General features: G+C 38.0%; 2 long non-coding RNA genes across 2 annotated transcripts in view; one reads left to right on the top strand and one right to left on the bottom strand.

The window, feature by feature from the left end:
- Nucleotides 1-8,541, top strand: part of LOC129525368 (uncharacterized) — a 33,323-nt gene extending 24,782 nt beyond the window's left edge. Inside the window, exon 3 of the long non-coding RNA XR_008669641.1 lies at nucleotides 8,469-8,541. This is a non-coding gene — a long non-coding RNA (uncharacterized lncRNA). The remainder of the gene's footprint in view (nucleotides 1-8,468) is intronic.
- Nucleotides 1-23,337, bottom strand: part of LOC129525367 (uncharacterized) — a 231,195-nt gene that overhangs the window by 151,827 nt on the left and 56,031 nt on the right. The gene's annotated exons all lie outside the window — the stretch shown is intronic.

Here is a 23,337-nt window from a genome sequence, read left to right as displayed (position 1 = left end):
CACATTTTCTTTATCTATTCATGTTTTGATGGACACTTTGAATGACTCCGTGTCTTGGTTATTGTGAACACTTCTGATAGTGGAAATGCAGATATCGCTTTGATATATGATATATATTTTTCTTCTTTTTTAATGCAGCAGTGAGATTGCTGGATCATATACTAACTAGATCCAGTTCTAGCTTTTTGAGGAATCTCCATACTGTTTTCCATAGTGGTGGCACTAATTTACATTTCCCCAAAAAGTATACAAGTGTTCTTATTTCTCTGCATCTTCACTAGCATCTATTATTTTCTGTCTTTTTGATAATAGTCATTTTGACTGGAGTGAGATTATGTTCCACTGCACTATTTTTTTTCTCTTTTTTTTTTTTTTTGAGACAGAGTCTCACTCTGTTGCCCAGGCTGGAGTGCAGTGACACGATCTCGACTCACTGCAAGCTCCACCTCCCGGGTTCACACAATTCTTCAGCCTCAGCCTCCTGAGTAGCTGGGACTACAGGCGCCCATCACCACGCTGGGTTAATCTTTTGTATTTTTAGTAGAGACAGGGTTTCACCACGTTAACCAGGATGGTCTTGATCTCCTGACATCATGATCTGCCTGCCTCGGCCTCCCAAAGTACTGGGATTACAGGTGTGAGCCACTGCACCCAGCCTCCACTGCACTTTTAACTTGCATTTCCCTGATGGTTAGTAATGCTAGGCATTTTTTCGTATACCTGTTGGCCATTTGTATGTCCACTTTTGTGAAATGTCTTTTCAGACAATTTGCCCATTTTAAAATCAGACTAATTTTTTTGCGATTGAGTTGTTTGAGTTCCTTATATATTTTGATTATTAATTCCTTGTTAGATGGGTAGTTTGCAAATATTTTCTTTCATTCTGCAAGTTGTCTCTTCACTTTGTTGATTGTATTCTTTGTTTTCCAGAAGCTTTTTAGCTTGATGTAATTCCATTTGACAATTTTTGCTTTGGTTGGCTGTGCTTTTAAGGTCTTATTCAAGAAATCTTTGCCCACACCAATGTTCTAAAGTGTTTGCCCAATGTATGTTTTATTGTAGTAGTTTTATAGTTTCAGAACTTACACATAAATATTTAATCCACTTTGAGTTGCTTTTGGTGTAGATGGTGAGAGATAGGGTTTTAATTTTTTTCTGCCTATGAATATCCAGTTTTGCCTGCAGCATTTATTGAAGAGACTGTCCCTTATTCAATGTATGTTCTTCATGCTTTTGCTGAAAATGTGTTGGTTATGAATGCATGGATTTATTTCTCAGTTCTCTATTCTGTTTTACTGGCCTATGTTTCTGTTTTCTTTTTTTTTTCTTGAGAGGGAGTCCTGCACTGTCGCCCAGGCTGGAGTGCAGTGGCATGATCTCAGCTAACTGCAAGCTCTGCCTCCTGGGTTCACACCATTCTCCTGCCTCAGCCTCCCAAGTAGCTGGGACTACAGGCACCCACCACTATGCCCAACTAATTTTTTATATTTTTAGTAGAGACGGGGTTTCACTATGTGAGCCAGGATGGTCTTCAACTCCTGACCTCGTGATCCACCCGCCTCGGGCTCCCAAAAGTCCTGGGATTACAGGCGTGAGCCACTGCACCTGGCCTATATTTCTGTTTTCATGCCAGTACCATCCTGTTTACTATAATTTTATAATATATTTTGAAGTCAGATAACGTGATGCCTCCAGCTTTGTTCTTTGTGCTCAAGATTGCTTTGGCTATTTGTGGTCTTTTTTTGGTCCTATACAAATTTTAGAATTTTGTTTCCTATTTCTGTGAAGAATATCATTGCTACGTTGATAGATATTGCATTGAATATGTTAAATGCTCCAAGTAATATGGACATTTTAACAATAATAATTAGTCCATTCCACAAACCTGGAATAACTTTTCATCTTTTTGCATGTCCTGTTTCATCAGTGTTTTATAGTGTTTTTTTTGTTTTTTTTTTTTTAACTTTTAAGTTCACGGTACATGTTTAGGTTTGTTACATAGGTAAACTTGTGTCATGGGGGTTTCTTGTACAGATTATTTCATCACCCAGGTATTATGCCTAGTACCTATTAGTTATTTTTCCTGATTCTTTCCCTACTCCTACCCTCCACCCTTCAATAGGTGAGCGTTTTTCTCCTCTATGTGTCCATGTGTTCTCATGATTTATCTCCTACTTATAATTGAGAACACTCAGTATTTGGTTTACTGTTCCCGCATTAGTTTTCTAAGGATAATGACTTCTAGCTCCACCCATGTCCCTGCCATGGACATGATGGCATTCTTTTGTGTGGTTGCATAATATTCCATGGTGTACATGTGCCATATTTTCTCTATCTGGTCTATCATTAATCGGTATTTAGGTTGATTCCATGTCTTTGCTACTGTGAATACAGCTGCAATGAACATACACATTCTGTCTTTATAACAGAATGATTTATATTCCTTTGGGTATATACCCAGTAATGGGATTGCTAGGTTGAATGGTATTTCTGTCTGTCTTCTACTATGGTTGGACTGATTTACACTTCTACCAACAGTGTATATGTGTTTCTTTTTCTCCACAACCTCACCAGCATCTGTTATTTTTTGACTTTTTAATAATAGCCATTCTGACTGGTGTGAGATGGTATCTTATTGTAGTTTTGATTTGCATTTCTCTAATAATCAGTAATGTTGAGCTTTTTTTCATATGATTCTTGGCCATATGTATGTCTTCTTTTGAAAAGTGTCTGTTCTTGTCCTTTGCCCACTTTTTAATGGGGTTGTTTTTCTTGTAGACTTCTTTAAGCTCCTTATAGGTGCTGGATATTAGACTTTATAGTTTTCATTATAGGGATCTTTCACTTCTTTGGCTAAGTTTATTCTTAGGTTTTTTTTTTGGTAGCTATTGTAAACAGAATTGCTTTCTTGATTTCTTATGCAGATTGGTCACTCCTGGCAAATAGAAATACAAATGATTTTTGTATGTTGATTTTGTATCCTGAAATTTTACTGAATTTGTTTATCACGTATAACAGGTTTTTTGGTGGAGTCTTTAGGTTTAGGTGATAAGATGTGGTGGGAGGAGAAGCATTTTGTATTCTTATGATTATGTCTCAGCTTTTTAGTAAGCCTAACCTTTTGGACTGTGAACTTCCCATGTGTTTCTCAATTTTTTTCTTCCTTAACAGGTGGGAAAGAAGAGCTAGAGTGGGCTGGGGTTGGGTATTTTTCTTCTTCCTGGTCAGTTAGGTGCCAATAGTACTCCAGCAGTTAGGCTGTGTTTAACTAGTTTCTCCTGAATGCAGACTTGTTAGTAACAACTGAGTGCTCTGGCATATTTTAAAATGGTTCCTTTTCCTCTCCCCCTGTCAGCAACACGTGGATATTTCCCCCCAATATTTACTGTGAGAACCTGGTAGAGCTGCTTGAGATAAATCTCATTAAATTGTCCCCCCTACCACCATACCCCTACCATAAATTTATTTCTTCTGGAGTATTTAACTCTTATTTTTATTGACACTGATACTCCAGCAATTCATTAATTACAGTTCAGGTTTTCCTACCCTGGCACTGGTTCCTGCACTTGTAAGTCTCTGCCCTATTTAAGCTGAGACTCCCTGTATTCACCCATCTGTCTGGCTAATCTTGACAGCAGTGTTTTTTTCTGTGTCCTCACTTTTCTTATAAACTGTAGAAGAATTGTTAATTTCTCAGTCTTTTCAGTTTTGTTAGGATGTATGGACACAGTGGTGACTTTCAAGATTCTTACATTTGAACTGGAAACCAGAAACTTGGTTAATTTATGGAGAAAAAAATATTGCATCATGAAGAAAAAATGCAAAGTTATGAAAAATTATTTTTATGTTAAAAAATTACCAAATTTTTTTTAAAAATTATTTATTTATTATTATTATGTAATTATCAAATATTTTGTAGTATCAGTTTAGATTAAAAAAATACAAAGAGAGGGCAGAGAGGAGAGAGAGAAAGAATGAATTTTTTTTTCTGTCCTTGAAGCAGAAGAGTTAGGCAGGATGATCAATAAATGGCAGCTGTCAATATACTTCTGCCTTGCCACTTAAGACCTGAATAAATATTCAGTACTGCTTTTCTCGTTTTCTTATTAAAGTTATGTAGTATAATTCTTGTGGTCCCAAGTCTTGGTAAAATTAGATACTCACAGATATTTTCTAGGATAACTTAAGGGGAGATGTGTTTCACTTCTTTCCATAGGGAAGGGAAAGAAAATAGTCATCATGAGATGAGAGATGCTTAGGTGGCTGAGATTTTAGGTTCAACAAGAACTTTAAGCAATGACGTGAATATGAGAATTTAGGTTCCCTAATATTTTGAAAATCTTGCCAGGTAATTTTTCACTTTTCATGAGAATTGAGATAGACAGTTTGAGACAATTTATATAAATTACAAAAGACAAGACAGTATGAGTAACATCTAGGTATATATATATATGGGATGAATTTTTGTGGCTTTTTATGAATAGCTGAACATTTGTTTTCTAATGTCACTATTCCTTTAAAGCTATGTTGAATTTTAGATACAAGGTTCTTAAATAATTATAAAGATTTTATTAATGTGTGATGATACCAGGGGCATCAATTTTTAATAGATATACAAACTGTCACAATTTAATTTAGAGACAGAAGTCTTGATAGTTGACTTTTACTTTCTGCCAATTCTGATATGAGAGAAATGGTCAATTGTGTAAACAAAATAATTCAACATGAAGTAAGGCTCTGTATGTTAATCCCCTACACAATGGCAGCCCATTTTCTTTTCTTTTCTCTTTTTTATTTTTCTTTTTTTTTTGAGACTGAGTCTCACTCTGTCGCCAGGCTGGAGTGCAGTGGCGTGATCTCAGCTCATTGCATCCTCTGCCTCCCGGGTTCAAGCGATTCTCCTGCCTCAGCCTCCCGAGTAGCTGGGACTACAGGCACACGCCACCAAGCCCAGCTAATTTTTGTATTTTTAGTAGAGATGGGATTTCACCATGTTGGCCAGGATGTTCTCGTGATCTGCCTGCCTCAGCCTCCCAAAGTGCTGGGATTACAGGTGTGAGCCACCATGCTCGGCCACCATTTTCTAATTCTAGGATTTAAGTGGTGAATCAAACAGAGCTCTTGCCTTGATGAACCTGCAAATTAGTGGGGAAGTATGAATCAACTACATTCATTTTGTTTTAAGTTTTGGGAAAAAATATAGTGTGAACTTAGCACATGTGAGATAAATCCAGCCTAGGATGGGGTGGTGCATATTTTGGCTTAAGAATGCTGAGATACGTAGATGAAATTGAGGTCTAGTGGATGCCTTGATTCTCTGCCCAAATTCCCGTTAAGAATGAAGAAAATATTACTGAACCTGCTGCAAGTGCTGTCAGAAGTCAGATCTCAGTTCTCAACCCTTCCTGGAGATCTCTGCTACTGAAAAACACTACTTCATTCAAGTTTATGCCTTTTTCTGGGGGAAGCACACTGAATGAAGTATAAAGACACAGCTGTCCAAGTAAACCTAGGACACATCAAAAGGGCCATTCTAGCTCTAGATTTTCCGTTTGGGTCTGCTGAGGCCTTTGTTGGATGGCATTGCAACTCAGTTTTTCCTACCCACTCCTGATTCATTCTCTACCTTTTCATGGGTATTGATTTAAATAAATATCTGAGAAAGAGTCTGTTTTTGTGGGACAAACAGCATAATTGGAAGATTGCTAGATTTATTAAAGTATTCCAATAATAGGGATAGAAGTGTCTATCAAGATCTGGAGATGAAGGGAAATTTTTATATTAAAGAAATTGGGAATAAGGATGTCATGGTCAGTATGGCTGGAGTAATAAGGAGAATGTTTGACACTAGGATATGAGATCCTTGAGGGAAGGTATTTTTGTCACTTAGGTTTACAGACATGAACTTCAATGCATAATTACTACCTGGAGGAAAAAAATGGGAGCATAGAGGGGTGACTTGTGGAAATCAAGGGCAACAATGCAACTGATTCATAGGATGTGGCTAGAAAGAGAAGCAAAAAACGCCAGGACTGTCTCATCCTCTTCTCATTCTGAAGAAAGATTTTTCCTCTGCTTTTCAGTTCCATATGTTTGGATTTGTCTACTTCAGACTCTTCTGAATACTATATCAGTCTTGACTCTAAATTCCTAGGAAATGAACTAATACCATGTGGCTCTACTCCTAGCCCATTTAGCAGTGGCCTTGAGGAAAATGTCACATGGCATGTCATTGTTCTTACCCTTCCTATTTCGGATGAAAGAGCTTTGGAGTTCTTGGGAAACAGAAATAATTGTGGGATTTGCCCATCTTTAAAAAATAAAATGCTTTTTATAGGCATGGGCAAGGACTTCATGTCTAAAACACCAAAAGCAATGGCAACAAAAGACAAAATTGACAAATGGGATCTAATTAAACTAAAGAGCTTCTGCACAGCAAAAGAAACTACCATCAGAGTGAACAGGCAACCTACAAAATGGGACAAAATTTTCACAACCTACTTATCTGACAAAGGGCTAATATCCAGAATCTACAATGAACTCAAACAAATTTACAAGAAAAAAACAAACAACCCCATCAAAAAGTGGGCGAAGGACATGAACAGACACTTCTCAAAAGAAGACATTTACGCAGCCAAAAAACACATGAAAAAATGCTCATCATCACTGGCCATCAGAGAAATGCAAATCAAAACCACAATGAGATACCATCTCACACCAGTTAGAATGGCAATCATTAAAAAGTCAGGAAACAACAGGTGCTGGAGAGGATGGGGAGAAATAGGAACACTTTTACACTGTTGGTGGGACTGTAAACTAGTTCAACCATTGTGGAAGTCAGTGTGGTGATTCCTCAGGGATCTAGAACTGGAAATACCATTTGACCCAGCCATCCCATTACTGGGTATATACCCAAAGGACTATAAATCATGCTGCTATAAAGACACATGCACACATATGTTTATTGTGGCACTATTCACAATAGCAAAGACTTGGAACCAACCCAAATGTCCAAAAATGATAGACTGGATTAAGAAAATGTGGCACAGATACACCATGGAATACTATGCAGCCATAAAAAATGATGAGTCCATGTCCTTTGTAGGGACATGGATGAAATTGGAAAACATCATTCTCAGTAAACTATTGCAAGAACAAAAAACCAAACACCGCATATTCTCACTCATAGGTGGGAATTGAACAATATCACATGGACACAGGAAGGGGAACATCACACTCTGGGGACTGTTGTGGGGTGGGGGGAGGGGGGAGGGATAGCACTGGGAGATATACCTAATGCTAGATGACGAGTTAGTGGGTGCAGTGCACCAGCATGGCACATGTATACATATGTAACTAACCTGCACAATGTGCACATGTACCCTAAAACTTAAAGTATAATAAAAAAATAAATAAATAAATAAAAGTTTTACAAAAAAAAACAAGAAAATTTCTAATTTATAGAAAAATTTATAAGATAGCATCAATAATTCCCATATGCTCTATACCAAATTTCTCTTGTAATAAACATTTTACATTAGTATGGTATGTTTGCAACAATAAATGAACCATGATTAATAACTATTATTACCTAGAGTTCATAGTTCATTCCTATTTTCATGGTTTTTACCTATTGCTCTTTTTCTGTTCCAGGATCCCTCATTACATTTAGAAGTTATGTCTCCTTAGGCGATTCTTAATTGTGATAGTTTCTCAGACTTTTCTTGTTTTTGTTCACCTTGATGGTTTTGAGGATGACTGCTCAGGCATTTTGTAGGATGTCCTCTATTGTAATTTGTCCATTTTTATCATGAGTATAACGGGGTTATGGTTTTGTGACTATAAGCCTAAAGTTTAATTTTCATCCAATCTTAACAAGGGTACATATTGTCAAGATGATTTTTTATTGCTGATATTGGCCTGATGTCCTGAGAATGTGTTTATCAGGTTTACTCACTATAATGTTATTCTCCTTCCCCCCAACCCCGTTATTCTTTCAATAGTGTAGTCTTTGTAAGGAAGTGATTATACATATCCCACACTTAATGTAGTGAGTTATTTTGCCCCTTCTCCTAGAAGGTAGGGTATCTACATAAAAAAAAAAAGCTATTTGGAATTTCCTTGCACAGGGCATTTGAGTCATCTCACCAATTTATTAATGTACTAATAATGTATTGACATCAATATGGAGAGATTTATTTTATACTTTGGCTTATAATCCAAAGCTACTTATATAATTTTGCTCACATTGTTTCAGCTTTGGCCTTTGGGAGCTCTTATCTGTTTGTTTTGAGTAATTTTAAAATTTCTGAAACACCAAGATATTCAAGGCTTATCTTACATACTTCCCACCCAACTCTTAGTATCAGTTATTTCTCTGGGGAAACCTGGTTCCTTTTATGGGAGAATGGTAAGGCAATCAAGATATGGGTGCTAAATTTACATGTTATTGGTATTCTTTCTTTTAGGCCTTCTCAGTTGATGGAGTAATGAAGTATTTGTGTGGATATGAACCAATATATGAATAAAGAAAGAAAGAAGGAAGGAAGGGAAGAAAGAAAGGCAGGGAGGCAGCGGGAAGGTGAGAAGGAGGGAAAGAAGGAAGGAGGGAAGGAGAGAAGGAAGGAAGGAAGGTAGGTAGGTTGGTTTTTCTATGTAATCATTTGGATCTATATAAGCCAAACATGAGTTTACACTGAGGTCACCAGCTCTAATTCATTACCGCATATACTATACTATTCTAGAGCCTTCATTTTGCTTATCTATAAAATCTCACTACAACTTGAGAAACCTCACTCTTTTTTTTTTTTTTTTTTTTTTTTTGAGACAGAGTCTCGCTCTGTCGCCCAGGCTGGAGTGCAGTGGCGCGATCTTGGCTTACTGCAAGCTCTGCCTCCTGGGTTCACGCCATTCTCCTGCCTCAGCTTCCCGAGTAGCTGGGACTACAGGGGCCTGCCACCACGCCTGGCTAATTTTTTTGTATTTTTAGTAGAGACGGGGTTTCACCTTGTTAGCCAGGATGGTCTTGATCTCCTGACCTCGTGATCCACCCGTGTCAGCCTCCCAAAGTGCTGAGATTACAGGCGTGAGCCGCCGCGACCAGCCGAGAAACCTCACTCTTATTAGATGTCAATAATTTCCTTAGTTGTTCTGTTTCAATATACATGCATAACAATATCAGAATTGTTAACCACTACCCCCACAGGAAATGTTGTCAACTAGAGTACAGTGCTTATAAGCACCTTGTTTTGCTTTTAGTCTTTCTCATTTATGAAGTTACTTAGGTTAGTACTTTTTCCCACACATCGTTTAGTGAGGTTGTTTCATATAATGTAACAGAGTTTTGATTATCAGTGTCTCCATTCTTTCTTGTAATCTCCTTTTCTGTTTAGCTCCTAATAATTTCACTGTACACATTTAAATTGACTTTCTTTTCTGAGACTGGGTCTTGTTCTGTTGCCCAGGCTGGAGTGCAGTGAAACAATCATGGCTCTCTGCAGACTCAGCCTCCCAAGCTCAAGCAATCTTCCCACCTCTCAGCCTCCCGAGTAGTTGGGACCAAAGGGGTGCGCTGCCATGTCTGGCTAATTTTTTGTATTTTCTGTAGAGACAAGATTTTGCTATGTTGCCCAGGCTCGTTGTGAACTCCTGGGCTCAAATGATCCTCCTGCCTTGGCCTCCCAAAGTGCTAGGATTACAGGCATCACACATCATAAGTGGCCAAGGCTCACTATTTGCATTGAATAGTTTTATGAGTTTTTACTAATATATGTTGTCATGTACTCACCATTACATAATTATACATTATAGTTTTACTGTAGTAGAACATCCCATATGCTTCATCTGGTCCACTCTCACCCTTTCTTGTATAAATTCCTGGAAACCACTGATCTTTTTTTTTTTTTTTGAAACTGAGTCTTGCTCTGTCGCCCCAGGCTGGAGTGCAGTGGCACGATCTCGGCTCACTGCAAGCTCTGCTTCCCGGGTTCACGTCATTCTCCTGCCTCAGGCTCCCGAGTAGCTGGGACTACAGGCGCCCGCCACCACACCTGACTAACTTTTTTGGTATTTTTAGTAGTTACGGGGTTTCATTGTGTTAGCCAGGATGGTCTTGATCTCCTGGCCTCATGATCTGCCTGCCTCGGCCTCCCAAAGTGCTGGGATTACAGGCATAAGCCACCGTGCCCAGCCACCACTGATCTTTTCATTGTCTCCACAATTTGGCCTTTCCTGGAATGTCATATAGTTGGAATCCTGTAGTATGCAGACTGTTGAGAATGGCTCATTTTATTTAGCAATAAATATTTAAGGTTTATCCATATATTTCCACAGCTTGGTTATTCATTTTATTAAAATTGGCATGTAATAATTGTACATATTTACTGAATACATAGTAATATTTGACTTATATAATGTATAGTAATCAAATCAGGGTAATTAGCATATCCATCATCTTGAACACATTTCTTTTTGTTGGAAACATTTAATATCCTCTTTCTAGCTGTTTGAAACTGTACAATATATTTTTGCCAGCTCTAGTCATCCTATAATTCCATAGAACACTAGAACTTATTCTTTCTATCTAGCTGTAAGTCTACATCTTTAAACAAATCTCTATTTCCTCCTCTTTCCCTTACCCTTCTCTGCCTCTAGTATCCTCTGTTCTACTTTCTATATCTACGAGATCAACTTTTTTTAGCTTTTGCATATGAGTGAGAACATGCGGTGTTTAACTTTCTGTTCCTGGCTTATTTCACTTAACATAATGTCCTCCATGCATAGATGTACCACAGTTTGTGTAGCCATTTCCTATAGAAGGACATATTGGTTGTTTCCAGTTTTTGCCAATAATGAACAAAGCTGACATAAACATTCACATGCACACTGTGTGTGGATAAAAGTTTCTAAATCAGTTGGCTAAATAACTAGAAGAATGATTGCTGGATCATATGGTATGGCAATGTTTAGCTTTATAAGAAACCGCCCAATTGTCTTCCAAAAGGGTTATATCATTTAAGCTTTCCTACCAGCCATGCATAAGAGTTTGCATTTTTCCTTATATTCACCAGCATTTGATATTGTTAGATTTTTCAGTTTTAGGCATTTTAATAGGCATGCAGTGATATATCATTGTCATTTTAATTTGCATTTCCTCATGACAAATGATACTGAGCATCCTTTTGTATGCCTACTTGCCATCTATATGTATAATACACACATATATATATTATACATACACAAATCATACATATATAAAATATAATTTTTTGGTGAGGTATCTGCTCATATCTTTTGCCCATATTTAACTGGGTTGTTTTCTAGTTATTTGTATGCCTAGCATACAATTTCTCTATCAGATTTGTGCTTTACTAATATTTTCTCCCAGCTTATTTTTCATTCTCTTAATGTTGCCTATTGCAGATAATTTTTTCTTTTTTAATTAAAAATTAGTTTTGTAAACTTTCTTAGTTTAAAATATTGAGCAGAAAGTATTCCCTCTCTACCCCTACACAGCTTTCCCATTATTAACCTATTACATTAGTGGAGCATATGTTTATCATTGATCAACCAATATTGAGAAATTATTATTAACATTGCTAGTCCACATTATGGTACTATTCTGTTGGTTTTGACAAATGCATAAACTCACGTACCCACCATTTCAGGGTTATAATGAATACTTTCACTAACCTACAAATGCCCTGTTCTTCACATATTCATCCCTCTTACCTCCCCATCATCAGCCACTGAACCTCTGGAAACTAATGTTTTGTAAAAACTGTCTCTATAGTTCTGTCTTGTCCAGAATGTCATATAGTGAGAGTCTTAGAATATGTAACTTTTTCAGACTGGCTTCTTTCATTTTAGGTTTCTCCATATCTTTTCACAATTTGATGCTTGCAGTCATTCTCTCTACTGCCGCCCTGTGAAGAGATGGCTTCCACTATGATTGTAAGTTTCCTGAGGCCTCCCCAGCTATGCAGAACTGTGAATAAATTAAACCTATTTTCTTTATAATTACTCAGTCTCAGATATTCCTTCATAGCAGAGTGAGGAATTTGTTACCACCAGACAAGCCTTACAAGAGCTAATGAGGAAGCACTAAATATGGAAAGACTGTTACCAGTCCCTACAAAAACCCACTGAAATACACACACCAGTGACACTATAAAGCAACGACATAAATAAGTCTGCAGAATAACCAGCTAACTTAAGGATGACAAGATCAAATCTACATATATCAAAACTAACCTTAAATGTAAATGGGCTAAATGCCCCAATTAAAAGTCACAGAATGGCAAGCTGAATAAAGAACCAAAACTCATTGGTATGCACTCTTCAAGAGATCCATCTCACATGCAATGACACACATAGGCCCAAAATAAAGGAATGAAGAAAAATATCAAGCAAATGGAAAACAGAAAAAAAGCAGGGGTTCCAATCCTAATCCCTGACAAATGTATTTAAACCAACAAAAATCAGAAAAGACAAAGAAGGGTATTACATAATGGTAAAGGGTTCAAGTAAACAAGATCTAATTATCCTAAAAATATGTGCACGCAAGACAGAAGCAATCCGATTCATAAAGCAAGCTCTTAGAGATCTTCGAAGAGACTTAGATTCCCACAAAATAATAGGGGTAGACTTTAACATCCCACTGACAATGTTAGACAGATCATTGAGACAGAAAATTAACAAAGATTATCAGGACCTGAACTTATCACTGGAGCAAATGGACCTGATAGGTATCTACTGAACTTTGCATCCCAAAACAACAGATACACACTCTTCTCATTGCTGCATGGCATATACACTAAAATCAATCACATTATCACAAGTAAAACACTCCTCAGCAAATGCAAAATAACTAAAATCATAACAGTCTCTTGGATCACAATGCAATCAAATTAGAAATCAAGACTAAGAAATTCACTCAAAACCATACTATTACATGAAAATTGAATAACCTACTCCTGAGTGACTTTTGGGTAAATAATAAAATTAAGGCAGAAATCAAGAAGTTCTTTGAAACTAATGAGAATACACAAAATACTAGAATCTCTGGGGTGGAGCTAAGGCAGTGTTAAGAGGGAAATTTATAGCAATAAATACCCACATCAAAAAGTTAGAAAGATCTTAAGTTAACAACTTAACATCACAACTTAAAAAACTAGAGAACCTAGAGCAAACAAATTTCAAAGCTAGGAGAAGACAAGAAATAACCAAAATCAGAGCTGAGCTTGGGGAGACGGAGATAAAAAAAAATCCAAAGATCAATAAATCCAGTAGCTAGTTTTTGCAAAAATTAATAAAATACATAGACCACTAGCTAGACTAATAAAGAAGAAAAGAGTGATTTAAGTCATTGCAATCAGAAATGACAAGGAGGATATGACCACTGACCCCTCAGAAAACAATCATCAGAAAATACTCTAACACTTCTATGCATATAAACTAGAAAATCTAGAAGAAATGGATAAATTCCTGGACACATACACCCTCCCAAGACTGAACAAGGAAGAAATAGAATCCTTGAACTGACCAATAATGAGCTATGAAATTGAGGCAGTAATAAATAGCCTACCAACCAAAAACAGTCCAGGACCAGAGGGATTCACAGCTGAATTCTACCAGATGTACAAAACAAAACAAAACAAAAAAAAACCGCCTGTACCATTTCTACAGAAACAATTCCAAAAAATTGAGGAGGAGGCACCCCTCTCTAACTCCTTCTACAAGGACAGCATCATCCTGACACGAAAACCTGGTAGAGATACCACAAAAAGAAAACTTTAAGCCAGTATTCTTGATGAACATCAATGCAAAAATCCTCAACAAAATACATGCAAACTGAATGCAGCAGCATATCAAAAAGCTTATCTACCATAATCAAGTAGGGTTTATCCCTGGGATACAAGGTTGGTTCAACATATGCAAATCAATAAATGTGAGTCATCACTTAAACAGAACTAAAGACAAAAACCACATGATTATCTCAACAGATGCAGAAAAGGCTTTGGATAAAATTCAATATATCCATTCACGTAAAAAACTCTCAATAAACTAGGTATAGGAGGAACATACCTCAGAATCATAAAAGCCATCTATGTCAAATCCACAGCCAACATCATACTGAATGGGCAAAATCTAGAAGTATTCCCCTTGAAAACTGGCACAAGACAAGAATTCCCTCTCTCACCACTCCTATTCAACATAGTACGTGGAAGTCCTAGACAGGGCAATCAGACAAGACAAAGAAATAAGGGCTATCCAAATATGGAGAGGGGAAGCCAAACTATCCCTTTTTGCAGATGACATAATCATATATCTAGAAAAACCCATTGTCTCATCCCAAAAGCTTCTTAAGCTGATAAAAAACTTAAGCAAAGTTTCAGGATACAAAATCAATGTGCAAAAATCACCACCAGTCTCCTCCAAAGGAACACAGCTCCTCACCAGCAACAGAATAAAGTTGGATGGAGAATGACTTTGACGAGTTGAGAGAAGAAGGCTTCAGATGATCAAACTACTCCAAGCTAAAGGAAGAAGTTTGAACCCATGGCAAAGAAGTTAAAAACCTTGAAAAAAAAATTAGACGAATGGCTAACTAGAATAACCAATGCAGAGAAGTCCTTAAAGGACCTGATGGAGCTGAAAACCAAGGCACGAGAACTGCGTGATGAATGCATAAGCCTCAGTAGCCGATTCGATCAACTGGAAGAAAGGGTATCAGTGATGGAAGATCAAATGAATGAAATGAAGCGAGAAGAGAAGTTTAGAGAAAAAAGAATAAAAAGAAATGAACAAAGCCTCCAAGAAATATGGGACTATGTGAAAAGACCAAATCTATGTCTGATTGTTGTACCTGAAACTGACGGGGAGAATGGAACCAAGTTGGAAAACACTCTGCAAGATATTATCCAGGAGAACATCCCCAATCTAGCAAGGCAGGCCAACATTCAAATTCAGGAAATACAGAGAACGCCACAAAGATACTCCTGGAGAAGAGCAACTCCAAGACACATAATTGTCAGATTCACCAAAGTTGAAATGAAGGAAAAAATGTTAAGGGCAGCCAGAGAGAAAGGTTGGGTCACCCACAAAAGGAAGCCCATCAGACTAACAGCTGATCTCTCGGCAGAAACTCTACAAGCCAGAAGAGAGTGGGGGCCAATATTCAACATTCTTAAAGAAAAGAATTTTCAACCCAGACTTTCACATCCAGCCAAACTAAGCTTCATAAGTGAAGGAGAAATAAAATCCTTTACAGACAAGCAAATGCTGAGAGATTTTGTCACCACCAGGCCTGCCCTAAAAAAGCTCCTGAAGGAAGTGATAAACATGGAAAGGAACAACCAGTACCAGCCACTGCAAAAACATGCCAAATTGTAAAGACCATCGAGGCTAGGAAGAAACTGCATCAACTAACGAGCAAAATAACCAGCTAATATCATAATGGCAGGATCAAATTCGCACATACCAATATTAACTTTAAATGTAAATGGGGTAAATGCTCCAATTGAAAGACACAGATTGGCAAATTGGATAAAGAGCCAAGACCCATCAGTGTGCTGTATTCAGGAAACCCATCTCATGTGCAGAGACACACATAGGCTCAAAATAAAGGGATGGAGGAAGATCTACCAAGAAAATGGAAAACAAAAAAAGGCAGGGGTTGCAATTCTAGTCTCTGATAAAACAGACTTTAAACCAACACAGATCAAAAGAGACAAAGAAGGCCATTACATAATGGTAAAGGGATCAATTCAACAAGAAGAGCTAACTATCCTAAATATATATGCACCCAATACAGGAGCACCCAGATTCATAAAGCAAGTGCTTAGAGACCTAGAAAGAGACTTAGACTCCCACACAATAATAATGGCAGACTTTAACACCCCACTGTCAACATTAGACAGATCGACAGAAAGTTAACAAGGATATCCAGGAATTGAACTCAGCTCTGCACCAAGCAGACCTAATAGACATCTACAGAACTCTCCACCCCAAATCAACAGAATATACATTCTTCTCAGCACCACACCACACTTATACCAAAATTGACCACATAGTTGGAAGTAAATCACTCCTCAGCAAATGTAAAAGAACAGAAATTATAACAAACTGTCTCTCAGACCACAGTGCAATCAAATTATAACTCAGGATTAAGAAACTCACTCAAAACCGCTCAACTACATGGAAACTGAACAACCTGCTCCTGAATGACTACTGGGTACATAACGAAATGAAGGCAGAAATAAAGATGTTCTTTCTAACCATTGAGAACAAAGACACAACATACCAGAATCTCTGGGACACATTCAAAGCAGTGTGTACAGGAAAATGTATAGCACTAAATGCCCACAAGAGAAAGCAGGAAAGATCTAAAATTGACACCCTAACATCACAATTAAAAGAACTAGAGAAGCAAGAGCAAACACATTCAAAAGCTAGCAAAAGGCAAGAAATAACTAAGATGAGAGCAGAACAGAAGGAAATAGAGACACAAAAAACCCTTCAAAAAATCAACGAATCCAGGATCTGGTTTTTTGAAAAGATCAACAAAACTGATAGACTGCTAGCAAGACTAATAAAGAAGAAAAGAGAGAAGAATAAAGTAGATGCAATAAAAAATGATAAAGGGGATATCACCACCTCACCATCGATCCCACAGAAATACAAACTACCATCAGAGAATACTACAAACACCTCTACACAAATAAACTAGAAAATCTAGAAGAAATGGATAAATTCCTTGACACATACACCCTCCCAAGACTAAACCAGAAAGAAGTTGAATCTCTGAATAGACCAATAACAGACTCTGAAATTAAGGTAATAATTAGTAGCCTACCAACCAAAAAAAGTCCAGGACCAGGTGGATTCACAGGTGAATTCTACCAGAGGTACAAGGAGGAGCTGGTACCATTCCTTCTGAAACTATTCCCATCAATAGAAAAAGAAGGAATCCTCCCTAACTCATTTTATGAGGCCAGCATCATCCTGATACCAAAGCCTGGCAGAGACACAAACAAAAAAGAGAATTTTAGATCAATATCCCTGATGAATATCGATGCAAAAATCATCAATAAAACACCGGCAAACTGAATCCAGCAGCACATCAAAAGGCTTATCCACCATGGTCAAATGGGCTTCATCCCTGGGATGCAAGGCTGGTTCAACATACTCAAATCAGTAAACGTAATCCAGCATATAAACAGAACCAACGACAAGAAACCATATGATTATCTCAATAGATGCAGAAAAGGCCTTTGACAAAATTCAACAGCCCTTCGTGCTAAAACTCTCAATAAATTAGGTACTGATTGATGGGATGTATCTCAAAATAATAAGAGCTATCTATGACATACCCACAGCCAATATCATACTGAATGGGCAAAAACTGGAAGCATTCCCTTTGAAAACTGGCACAAGACAGGGATGCCCTCTCTCACCACTCCTATTCAACATAGCGTTGGTTCTGGCCATGGCAATCAGGAAGGAAAAGGAAATAAAGGGTAGTCAATTAGGAAAAGAGGAAGTCAAATTGTCCCTGTTTACAGATGACATGATTGTATATCTAGAAATCCCCATTGTCTCAGCCCAAAATCTCCTTAAGCTATAGGCAACTTCAGCAAAGTCTCAGGATACAAAATCAATGTACAAAAATCACAAGCATTCTTATACACCAATAACAGACAAACAGAGAGCCAAATCATGAGTGAACTTCCATTCACAATTGCTTCAAAGAGATAAAATACCTAGGAATCCAACTTACAAGGGATGTGAAGGACCTCTTCAAGGAGAACTACAAACAACTGCTCAATGAAATAAAAGAGGATACAAACAAATGGAAGAACTTTCCATGCTCATGGGTAGGAAGCATCAATATTGTGAAAATGGCCATACTTCCCAACGTAATTTATAGATTCAATGCCATCCCCATCAAGCTACCAATGACTTTCTTCACAGAATTGGAAAAAACTACTTTAAAGTTCATATGGAACCAAAAAAGAGCCCGCATCGCCAAGTCAATCTTAAGCCAAAAGAACAAAGCTGGAGGCATCACTCTACCAGACTTCAAACTATACTACAAGGCTACAGTAACCAAAACAGCATGGTACTGGTACCAAAACAGAGATATAGACCAATGGAACAGAACAGAGCCCTCAGAAATAATGCCACATATCTACAACTATCTGATCTTTGACAAACCTGACAAAAACAAGAAATTGGGAAAGGATTCCCTATTTAATAAATGGTGCTGGGAAAACTGGCTAGCCATATGGAGAAAGCTGAAACTGGATCCCTTCCTTACACCTTATACAAAAATTAATTCAAGATGGATTAAAGACTTAAATGTTAGACCTAAAACCATAAAAACCCTAGAAGAAAACCTAGGCAATACCATTCAGAACATAGGCATGGGCAAGGACTTCATGTCTAAAACACCAAAAGCAATGGCAACAAAAGACAAAATTGACAAATGGGATCTAATTAAACTAAAGAGCTTCTGCACAGCAAAAGAAACTACCATCAGAGTGAACAGGCAACCTACAGAATGGGAAAAAATTTTCGCAATCTACTCATCTGACAAAGAGCTAATATCCAGAATCTACAATGAACTCCAACAAATTTACAAGAAAAAAACAAACAACCCCATCAACAAGTGGGTGAAGGACATGAACAGACACTTCTCAAAAGAAGACATTTATGCAGCCAAAAGACATATGAAAAAATACTCATCATCACTGGCCATCAGAGAAATGCAAATCAAAACCACAATGAGATACCATCTCACACCATTTAGAATGGTGATCATCAAAAAATCAGGAAACAACAGGTGCTGGAGAGGATGTGGAGAAATAGGAACACTTTTACACTGTTGGTGGGACTGTAAACTAGTTCAACCATTGTGGAAGTCAGTGTGGTGATTCCTCAGGGATCTAGAACTAGAAATACCATTTGACCCAGCCATCCCATTACTGGGTATATACCCAAAGGATTATAAATCATGCTGCTATAAAGACACATGCACACATATGTTTATTGCGGCACTATTCACAATAGTAAAGACTTGTAACCAACCCAAATGTTCAACAACGATAGACTGGATTAAGAAAATGTGGCACATATATACCATGGAATACTATGCAGCCATAAAAAGTGATGAGTTCATGTCCTTTGTAGGGACATGGATGAAGCTGGAAACCATCATTCTCAGCAAACTATCGCAAGGACAAAAAACCAAACACGGCATGTTCTCACTCATAGGTGGGAATTGAACAATGAGAACACATGGACACAAGAAGGGGAACATCACACACTGGGGACTGTTGTGGGGTGGGGGGAGGGGGGAGGGATAGCATTAGGAGATAAACCTAACGTTAAATGACGAGTTAATGGGTGTAGCACACCAACATGGCACATGTATACATATGTAATTAACCTGCACTTTGTGCTTATGTACCCTAAAACTTAAAGTATAATAATAATAATAATAATAAAAAGAGTAAAACCAACAGCCAAATCAGGAACAAAATCCCATTCACAATTGTCACAAAAAGAATAAAATACCAAGGAATATAGCTAACTAGGGAGGTGAAAGATCTCTACAAGGAGGACTACAAATCACTGTTTAAAGAAATCAGTGATGACATAAACAAATGGAAAAACACTCTATGCTCATGGATAGGAAGAATCAATATTGTTAAAGTGGCCATACTGCCCAAAGCAATTTATAGAATTAATGCTATTCCTATTAAACTACCACTGAGATTCTTCACAGAACTAGAAAAAATCGATTTTAAAATTCAAATGTAACCAAAAAAAAGTCCAAATAACCAAGGCAATTCTAAGCAAAAATAACAAGGCTGGAAACATCACATTACCCAACTTCAAACTATACTAAAGGCTTACAGTAACCAAACAGCATGGTACTGGTACAAAAACATATACATAGACCAATGGAACAGAATAGAGAACCCAGACATAAGGCCACACACCTGCAACTATCTTATATTTGACAAAACTGACAAAAACAAGCAATGGGAAAAAGACTCCTAATTCAATAAATGGTGCTGGGATAACTGGCTAGCCATATGCAGGATTGAAATTGGACCCCTTCCTTACCTCATATACAGAAATTAACTCAAGATGAATTAAAGACTTAAATGTAAAACCCCAAACTATAAAAACCCTGGAAGACAACCAAGGCAATACCATTCAGGACATAGGCATGGGCAAAGATTTAATGATGAAGATGCCCAAAGCAATTGCAACAAAAGCAAAAATTGACACATGGGATCTAACTAAAGAGTTGCACAGCAACAAACAAACAAACAAAAACTATCAACACAGCAAACAGACAACCTACAGAATGGGAGAACATGTTTGCAAATTATGCATCCAACAAAGGTCTAATATCCAGCATCTATAAGGAACTTAAATTTACAAGAAAACCAACCCCATTAAAAAGTGGGCAAAGGACATGAACAGACACTTCTCAACAGAAGTCATACATGTGGCCAACAAGCACATAAAAACAAGCTAACCATGATCATTAGAGAAATGCAAATCAGAACTAAAGTGAGATACCATCTCACACCAGTCAAAATGTCTCTTATTAAAAAGTCAAGTCTGGGCACGGTGGCTCACGCCTGTAATCCCAGCACTTTGGGAGGCTGAGGCAGGCGGATCATGAGGTCAGGAGATTGAGACCATCCTGGCTAACACGGTGAAACCCTGTCTCTGCTAAAAATACAAAAAATTAGCCGGGCGTGGTGGCTGGCACCTGTAGTCCTAGCTACTTGGGAGGCTGAGGCAGAAGAATGGCATGAACCTGGGAGGTGGAGCTTGCAGTGAGCCGAGACTGTTTCACTGCACTCCAGCCTGGGTGACAGAGTGAGATTCCATCTCAAAAAAAAAGAAAAAAAAAAGGTCAAAACATAGGCCAGGCACGGTGGCTCACACCTGTAATCCCAGCACTTTGGAACGCTGAGGTGGGCGGATCACAAGGTCAGGAGATCGAGACCATCCTGGCTAACACAGTGAAACCCCGTCTCTACTAAACAAAATACAGAAAATTAGCCAGGTGTGGTGGCAGGCACCTGTAGTCCCAGCTACTCGGGAGGCTGAGGCAGGAGAATGGCGTGAACCCGGGAGGCGGAGCTTGCAGTGAGCCAAGATCGCACCACTGCACTCCAGCCTGGGCAACAGAGCAAGACTCCGTCTCAAAATAAATAAATAAATAAATAAATAAATAAATAAATAAATAAATAAATAAATAAAAATAACAGATGCTGGCAAGGTTGTGGAGGAAAAGGAATGCTTATACATTGTTGGTGGGAGCATAACATCGTTTAACCATTGTGGAAGACAGTGTGGCAATTCCTCAAAGACCTAAAGACAGAAATACCATTCGACCAGCAATCCCAATACTGAGTATACACCCAAAAGAATATATATCATCCCATTATAAAGACACATGCATGTGTATGTTCATTACAGCACTATTCAAAATAGCAAAGACATGGAGTCAACCTAAATGCCCATCAATAATAGACTGGATGAATAAAATGTGGTACATATACACTGTGGAATATTGTGCAGCCATAAAAATGAGATCACATCATTGTAGGGACACGGGTGGATCTAGAGGCCATTATCCTCAGCAAACTAATGCCGGAACAGAAAACCAAATATCACATGTTGTCACTTACAAGCGGTAAATAATCAGAACACATGAACACATAGAGGGGAACAACACACACTGGGGCCTAATGGAGAGTGGAGGGTTGAAGGAGGAAGAGGATCAGAAAAAACAACTAATGAGTATTAGGCTTAATACCTGTATGACGAAATAATCTGTACAACAAATCTGCATGACACAAGTTTACCTATGTAATGAACCTGCACATGTACCCCTGAACTTAAAATCAAAGAAAATAAGTATTAGAAAAAATCCTTCAGTAAAAAGGAATAATCAAGTTAATTGTATCAGTAATGAAGAAAATACTAAAGTGTTATGATAACTCTTGCTTCTAACCTATCCAAATCTTCTAAAACTTACCTATGTATACTGTGTTTACCTTCTTGGTTCCATATTGAGCTGTATCTGAGCTCTCGACTATAATTAATCCAAATGGAAATATGCTTGTGCATCATGCTTCTCAAAGATACAGCATAAAAAGAGGAAGTAGGCCGGGTGCGGTGGCTCACGCCTGTAATCCCAGCACTTTGGGAGGCCAAGGCGGGCGGATCACAAGGTCAGGAGATCGAGACCATCCTGGCTAACATGGTGAAACCCCATCTCTACTAAAAATACAAAAAATTAGCCAGGTGTGGTGGCAGGCGACTGTTGTCCCAGCTACTCTGGAAGCTGAGGCAGGAGAATGGCGTGAACCCCGGGAGGCGGAGCTTGCAGTGAGCCGAGATTGCTCCACTGCAGTCCAGCCTGGGGGAGAGAGCGAGACTCTGTCTCAAAAAGAAAAAGAGAAAGTAAAATATTTCAATAACTTGTCTATAGTTTACATGTTGAAATTCTAATATTTTGGATATACTCAGTTAAAATATAGTTAAAAGAAGAAACAGACAAAATTAATTTACTTTAAAAATGTGCTATTAAAAATCTAAACTTATATATGTTGTTTGCATTGTATTTCTAATGAAGAGCAAGCACCGGTTAGTACCAAAACTTGATTTTAATGTCTTGAAGTTAGGGAACCTAAAGAATTTGAGGAATAATCAAAAGCAGTTGGTAAATGGTTTGAAACTGTGGTTTCATAGAAGGTCTACCAAATCAAATGTTTGAACATTAACACAAGTTGCTGAGACAGAGTCAGGAAAAAGGGTAACTGGAAATGAGGGAGGTCAATGAATGAGAATGTTGGATGATTTATTTATTTGATATATGAAGACTTGAAAAATTATAAGAGTTGAGGAAACATAGGAACCAGGATATAAAGCTTTTATAAATGTGGGGAGTGATCAAATATCAATAAAGGAAAGCAACAAATAGAATGATTCTGTGTGTATATGTATGTTTGTGTTCAATAACATTTACCCAGAGCAAGGTGGCTCAAACCTATAGTCCCAGCACTTTGGGAGGCCAAATCAGGAGGATCGCTTGAGTCCAGGAGTTCAAGACCAGCCTAGGCAGCAAAGTGAGATTCCCATCTCAAAAAAAAATTTGAAATTAGGTGTGCACGGTGATGTTGCTCTGTAGTCCCAGCTACTCAGGAGGCTGAAGTTGGAAAATTGCTTGAGTCCCAGAGGTTGAGGCGGCAGGGAGCCATGATCATGCTACTGCACTGGGTGCCTTGGTGACAGAGCAAG

This window comes from Gorilla gorilla, chromosome 9 (assembly GCF_029281585.2).
Source record: "Gorilla gorilla gorilla isolate KB3781 chromosome 9, NHGRI_mGorGor1-v2.1_pri, whole genome shotgun sequence".
Classification (NCBI taxonomy): Eukaryota; Metazoa; Chordata; class Mammalia; order Primates; family Hominidae; genus Gorilla; species Gorilla gorilla.
Note: the sequence above shows the minus strand (reverse complement) of the source record. Positions and strands in the feature narration are given on the sequence as shown.